Genomic DNA, 7,224 nt, shown 5'->3' on the forward strand with positions numbered 1-7,224 from the left:
GCTCCGGCCGCTGACGCAGCCCACTGGTTGTTTACGGGGTTTATCTGGTAAAGCGGTGGGGCCTGAACTTCAGAACCCCCTAAGAATCAGGGCGTGAGCTGCTTCCGAAATCGCCAGTTCCTGGGCCCCATCCCCAGAGAGCCTGGCTCGTGGGCTTAAGGTGCAGGCCGGGCATCCATACTGTTGTGACCACCCACTCTGGGGGACCCTGACACAGGGGATTTATAGGACTGTGAAGAAACCCTGCAGAGGAGAGCGATGCGCTCAGGACCCAGGAAGGGCCCACAGGTGGGAGGATGTTCCGGAAACGTGGACGCGGTTCCCCGTTAGTCGCCCATAAAAGCTGCTTCTCAGGGGCCAGGCTGGTGCCCCGTGTGCCGCCGGAGATGCTCAGCCTTGGCCCCAGCCCAGGCCCCTCTGTCCCGGGTGGAGGCCCTGGGGACCCCAGGTGACGCTAAAATCATCCATCGCTGTCCCAGGCTGGGAACTCCAGGGCCTGCGCTTGGCTTAAGGCTCTGCTGCCACCATCTTGACATTCGTAAGAGTTTTCCACCAAAGGGCCCATGCTTTAATTTTGCACTGGGCCCCACAAATACTGTGGCCAATCCTGGGGAGGAACTCTCAGGACCCAAGCACGCAGCCTCCCCTCAGCCGGGTGGCCAGGCCCTGACTCCAGGCCGACTCCTCTGCCAGGCTCTGAGAACCCAGCGGAACCCAGACTCGTCCCTACCCTCCCGTGGTTCACGATTTCAGCCCGAGGCCCCCCTGAGCAGCACCAGCTCTTGTGGGGAGCAGGAGCCGCCCCCCCCCCAATCTTCCCCCTTGGAGATCCCGGCTCGGGGCCAGGCGGCAGGGTCCCTGGGAGGGGAGAGCACCTTAGGGCCTGGGTGGCTGGCGAGGCTCTTGAGCACAGGAGATGCCCACGTGATTCCTGCCCCAGGAGCTGGAGAGGAGACGAGGAGGGGAGGCTGCTGAAGGCCCATGGGCCATCGAGTCCCTCGGGTGGCCCATTGGGTAGGGCTCTGGGGCCCAGGCACAGGGAAAGGGGGACCCGGTCCTACCAAGAGCCTCCAGGAGGTCCTGACCAATCACAGTGGCTTCTCGCCACTCTGGTCCATTCTTCTCTTCTTGTTGACAGTCTTCCAAGGTAGGTGTTAACCCCGCCCACCATTGTACACATGGGGAAAATGAGGCTGCTGGCTGGAATGCAAGCAGGATGGCTGGAGCCCCGGCAGCCATCTTGGACCTCGAGGTGGACATCATAAAATAAGGATGGCAAAGCAATGAGACAGAAGGAACCTGGGTTTCTGGTGATCGTTATAACCCTAATGGCCCCGAGTCAGAGTTCAATAAGCCAAAGTTTGGGAGGGTTGCAGGGGGACCGATAGGTGTTCTAGCCTCCAAGAACTCTCTGGTAGCAAGAACTCTGAAGTGAGATGCGAGGCGTGTGTGCACGTGCGCGCGCGCACACACATCAGCTGCAGGAATGCTAAGTAAGAACGGAGAGATTCTCCCTGGCTGGGAGTGTCACCCCCACCCCAGTTTTCCTCCCACTTTTCTGGCTGCCCCCCCCCACCCCCTGCACCTGGGTCCTGCTCCTTCCACAACCTCCATGACCTCGTCCACGTGCTGCTGACTTGCTCCACGGCTGCCCACCCACCGCGGCTCAGAGGTTCGTGGGTGCCTTGCCCTCCAAAGGGCAAGACAGGAGCTCAGCATCTGACGATCCAGACCTCCTGCCTGTATCCCCATCCCACTGCCCGAGCCAGAAACCCAGGGCCACCTGCATGTCCTCCGTCCCTCCTACCTCCTCCAGACTGCCCCTAACATGGCCACTGGTTCCTTCCTCCTGGCCACTCCCTGAGCCCTCCCCGCCTGGAGATGCAGCAGGGCAGCCGGGCTTGGACACTAGCTGTGCCCTCAGGTAAATTACTTAGATCAGTTTCCCCATCTGGGAAAAAAGGGTAATAAAAACACCTACCTCACAGTGTTGTGAGATTTAAATATGTTGATTTATAGAAAGTACTGTAGTAAGCATTCAACAATTGTTTCTCAACCTTGACACCTTTGGCATTTGGGGTTGGCTAAGTCTCTGGGTTGGGGGGGCTGTTCTGGACACTGGGGGGCATTGAGCAGCATCCCTGGCCCAGCAGCACCCCACCCCCAGTGGCGAAGACCATAAATATCTCCAGATACTGATTGCCAAGTGTCACCTGCCCCCAGGTGAGAACCACCGGGTAATAGCATTCTCATCAGTTCTCTGCATCTTTCACACCTTGACAACCATGTCACTTGTCACTTGTCTTTTCCTCCCGTGACCCACTTGCTGCTCTTTTTTTTTTTTTTTTTTTTTTAAGAGAGCATGATCTTTTTAAAAAATACTATTTATTTATTTGGCTGCACCGGGTCTTAGTTGCGGCATGCGGGATCTTCGTTGCCATGTGCGGGATCTTTAGTTGCAGTATGTGGGATCTAGTTCCCTAGCCAAACCCGGGTCCCCTGCATTGAGAGCGTGGAGTCTTAACCACTGGACCACTAGGGAAGTCCCTGCTCTGACTTTTTGCTCCTGGAACTCACCCCAGTGTCTCATTTCAGGCTCTTTCACCTTCATTGCTCTTCCCACCTGAACTCCACCCCACACACACACCCCTTCCTCTTTAGCATTCATCTTAACTGACACCTCCTCCAGGAAGCCTTCCTGGAAGATCCCCAGCTAGATTAGGATCCCTTCTACCCCGTATTTCCTGCACTATACTTTATTGTGATTGTTGGCAAATCTCTTTCTCATGAGCTCTGAGGGTGAGTAGCTCTGATCTGCCTTGCTCAATACTGTATTTCCCAAATCTTGCACAGATAAAATCAAATTCATTCAGGAGGCCACCACCACCATTTTTTGATATAATCGAAGCTGGGCTTTAGAAAGACATTCTGGCGTGTGGATCACACACGAAGAAAATGGAAGCAAGGGGGTCACTAGGTACTTGTGAAGATGGTACAGGCCGGGCGGGGGGTCAGAGTGTTGCAGTGGAGATGAAGGCAGGGGAGCAGAGGCAAGACGGCTGCTAGAGCAGCAGGCCAAGCGGCTGTGAAATCAAGTCGGCGGATTTGACCCGTTTTTCTTTGTAATGGACCAGGATAGAAATAGAGAAGATCAGGAGTGTCAGTGTAATTAGCAAAGATAACTATGACTTTGTAACATCTCAGTATATGTTATACGATGTGTGTGTACATACACATACGGGATTGGGCTGCATGTAAAGTGTACTGAACATACATACGTATTGAAAGCCACAGTCCTAGAGACTAGTTCTCACCTATGCTGAGGTCATGGATCCCTTTGAGAATCCTCTGTGATGGACACCTGTGGGGTTTTGCTACCGAGCATCTATCTGTTCCATCTTCTTTGGACATAACACTCCGATTCCTTCTGGGCAGTGACCCTTCTTCCCACCGTTTGAAACACCATCTGTAAGTGGGTGCTCGCACACACTGAAGGAGGCTGCTCCTGGCCGAGGGGACGGAGGGGACAGGCTTGATGTGTGAGGTGGCCCAGGGTGAGCTGGGAGGGAGACGGGGAGGGCTTCCTAGATCTTGGCGAGGACTGGGGGTTGCATCCCGGGAGTGATGGCCCATGACCTCAAAATGGACGTCAAACTCCCCTCTGTCAATCCTCTTCTGTACAACTGTTCACTGGACCCCTCCACCTAAAGGCTCTCGCTCAATGAATATCTGAGCGGAGCATAAAGTGGATAGAGTCGGGGAAAGCAGGAGGGGGCAGGGATTAATAACGTGTCCTGCCATGCTGGACGCATATGACACCTCCTCCTCAGAATCTGAATTGTGAGCTGAATATAAGACTGAAAGAAGTTGAAGTTTGAGCATTCTCGGGAGGTGACCCACCGATTCCCAAGACCCACTGGAGCTGCCCAGTTTCTTCTCTTTTCTCTCTGATCTTAGGAGGATGCTCATCACTTTCCAGCAAGTTTTCCACTTGCTCACATTTGACAGAGGTGTTTTGGGGGGTTTGCAAGCAGTCTCCAAACCGATACACCCTCAGTACCCATGAGTTTTGCAGGCAGTTTCAGAAGGGAGTCTCAGGCCCCTCTGTAGCCCTCCCAGGATAAAGAGCCCCTGTTTTAGACGTGGCGCATGCCTAGTGCTGGGAGCGTAATCAGAGCAGCCAGCAACTACCTGACCTGTTTCCCAGAAGATGACAGGCCTCAGCTGGGGCAGAGCCTTTGAGTTTCTGCAAGTTTATTTACTTAGAAGGAACTGAACTGCTTTTCATCCTAGAGCCCAGTTTTGATTTCATTCCCAATCCTCCGCTGCCCCCCTGTGGTCACTGTGTGACACAGCCGCTTCCCTTTCACCCGGGGAAACCAGCCAGCTCGGGATTTTGCCTAGAATGGAGGCTGTTTTGTTTACTAAAATTGCAATCATGCATGGAAAGACCACAAGCAATGGAGTGCAAGAGCTAGCTGCCTCTTTTCGCCATCTGCCTCTCCTCCTCTTCCTCAACTACTCCCTATTTATTTATCTCCCCACAAGATATTCAATAACTTCAAAGGGAAAAGTATCAATGGTAAACTGGCCGACACCAGTGATCTGAGTTGTAAATGGTACAAATCGACATCAGGTGCCCCCTGATAGGTTAGTCCATGTTATTTGCACCAAAAATTCATCACCTGAATTTAATCAGGAGGAAACAGCCAACAAACCCAAAATGAAAGGGCATTCTGCAAAACAGCTGGGCCGTACGCCTCACCAGTGTCATGGTGAAGGAAAAATAAGACAGGAATTAATCCAGACTAAAGGAAACTGAGGAGTAATGACATCGAAATGCAACAAGGAATCCTGGACTGGATCCTGGAACAGGAACAAAACACTGGCAGTCAGCAGATGAGACCTGATTAGGTTTTTACGCTAGTGAATCGTACTGCGTCAGTGTGAATTTCCTGGTTTTGATCATCGTGCTGTTTACGTAAGATGTTAACATTTGGGGAAGCTGGGTGAAGCCTGTATGGAATTTCTTGGTACTATTTTTGCAACTTCTTTGTAAATTTGAATTTCTTTTCTTTTTTTTTTTTTTTTTTTTAGGGTTAGGGTAAGTCTGAATTTATTTTAAATTGAAGGTTAAATCTTTTTAATTACAAATAAAATAGAGTACGATCAGCATTTCCTCCTAGCTCCATACCACATTTAGGTGCTGCAGAATATGGGAGTGAGGGAAGCTAGTGCACCCAGCTCGAGTCAGGGGTCCCCTTCTTGGCCTCAGCGTCAGCCGCAATGGACACCTTGTTGTCAAGAACTTGACCCTGTGGACTGCGGCGGGGGGGGGGGGGGGCGTGGAAGTGGCGCGGGGGGGCTGCTGAGCAGAGGAGGCCAGGAACTGTAGCTGATTAATATCTGGGTCCTCACCCTCTGCGTGGGGCTGGACACAGAGCAGATACTTCACAGGGCCGGTTCCCTGCCCACGATGGGAAGATGAGAACAGAACTACAGCTGTGAAAGCCCTTTTTCCTGGGCCCAACTACAGAAGCTGTTTTCCAACTTGGCTGTAGAGAAGGAAGTTCCCAGTTCTCAGAGCTCAGCCCGGGCTCGGTGGGTTGGGGGTTCCTCAGACTTGTCTCCTGATGAGCCGAGGAGGAAGCAGGCAGCAGAGAGGTCAGATGGTCAAGGGAAACCATCTGGATCCCTCCATTTCCCACTTCCGACCCTTGTCTTGGGAAAAACCTCAAACTCCTCCGAGAACTCTATGGCCTACGAGGCCCTGCATGGCCCCTCGCTCACTCTGCCCTGGCCACACTGAGCTCCTTGCTGTTCTCCAGCTCATCAAGCTGGTTCCAGCCTCAGGACCTTTGCACTCACTGTTCTGTCTAGAGTGCTTCTCCTGCAGGTCTTCTACTAGAATGTCATGTAGAACAGTGTGCCAGGCACAGTAGGTGTGGTGGATATATACTGCTGTGTAACAAATATTCCTAAACTTAATGGCTTGGCTCATAACAGCAACTATCATTTATCTTTCATGGGGGTGAGAAACAGGAAGGGCCAGGCTGGGCAGGTCTCTCCCTGGGCTTTGCCTTTCAGTGTCTGTTTCAGCTTCCTTATAGAATGGCAGCCTCAGGGCGGGTGGACAGCTTCCATGACGGCTGAAGGCTTTTAGGGCAACTGTTCCAGCAAAGCAGACAGAAGTTGCATCCTCTGTCCCTGTCATGACCCAGCCTCGTAAGTCACATGCTGTCATTTCCACGGACTCTACTGATGGACCAGTAACCAGCTACTCCCATTCATGGGAAACAGAGCCCTCACCTCTTTTTTTTTAATTGAAGTATAGTTGATTAACAATGTTGTTAATTTCTGCTGTACAACAAAGTGATTCAGTTATATACATATATATATATATATACATACATTCTTTTTCATATTATTTTCCACTGTGGTTTATCACAGGATACTAAATATAGTTCCCAGTAGGACCTTGTTGTTTAGCCATCCTATACTTAATAGTTTGCATCTGCTAATCCCAAACTCCTAATGCATCCCTCCCCCGCCTCCCCTCCCCTTTGGCAACCAGAAGTCTGTTCTCTTATGTCTGTGAGTCTGTTTCTGCTTCGTAGATAAGTTCATTTGTGTCATGTTTTAGATTCCACATATAAGTGATATCAGATGGCATTTGAGACCTCACCTCTTGATGGGAAGAGGGTCAAAGAATTTGGGGCCGTTTTAAAACCACCACAGTAGGTAATCAACAAATATTTGTTTAATAAGTAAATGTTGAGGACTTCCCTGGTGGCACAGTGGTTAAGAATCCGCCTGCCAATGCGGGGGACACGGGTTCAATCCCTGGTCTGGGAAGATTCCACATGCCGCAGAGCAACTAAGCCCGCGCACCACAACTACTGAAGCCCGCGCACTCTAGGGCCCGCATGCCACAACTACTGAGCCCATGCGCTGCAACGAGAAGCCACCACAATGAGAAGCCCGCACACAGCAACGAAGACCCAGCGCAGCCAAAAAAAAAACAAAAACAAAAACGTTGACTAAATTAATGTGTTAGAGGAGACCAGATAAAGAAAGCAAAGGAACAACTAAAGGGCACGATGTTGGCAGCCTCGGCACTGGGATAAGAATTGTGAAACCAAGGGAAATTGAGTCGGCTCGTCAGGCTGATGGGTTTAGCATCTCTCCATGTCCCTTAAAAAACCACAACTGGATTATATTTAG

This window comes from Eubalaena glacialis, chromosome 4, assembly GCF_028564815.1.
Source record: "Eubalaena glacialis isolate mEubGla1 chromosome 4, mEubGla1.1.hap2.+ XY, whole genome shotgun sequence".
Classification (NCBI taxonomy): domain Eukaryota; kingdom Metazoa; phylum Chordata; class Mammalia; order Artiodactyla; family Balaenidae; genus Eubalaena; species Eubalaena glacialis.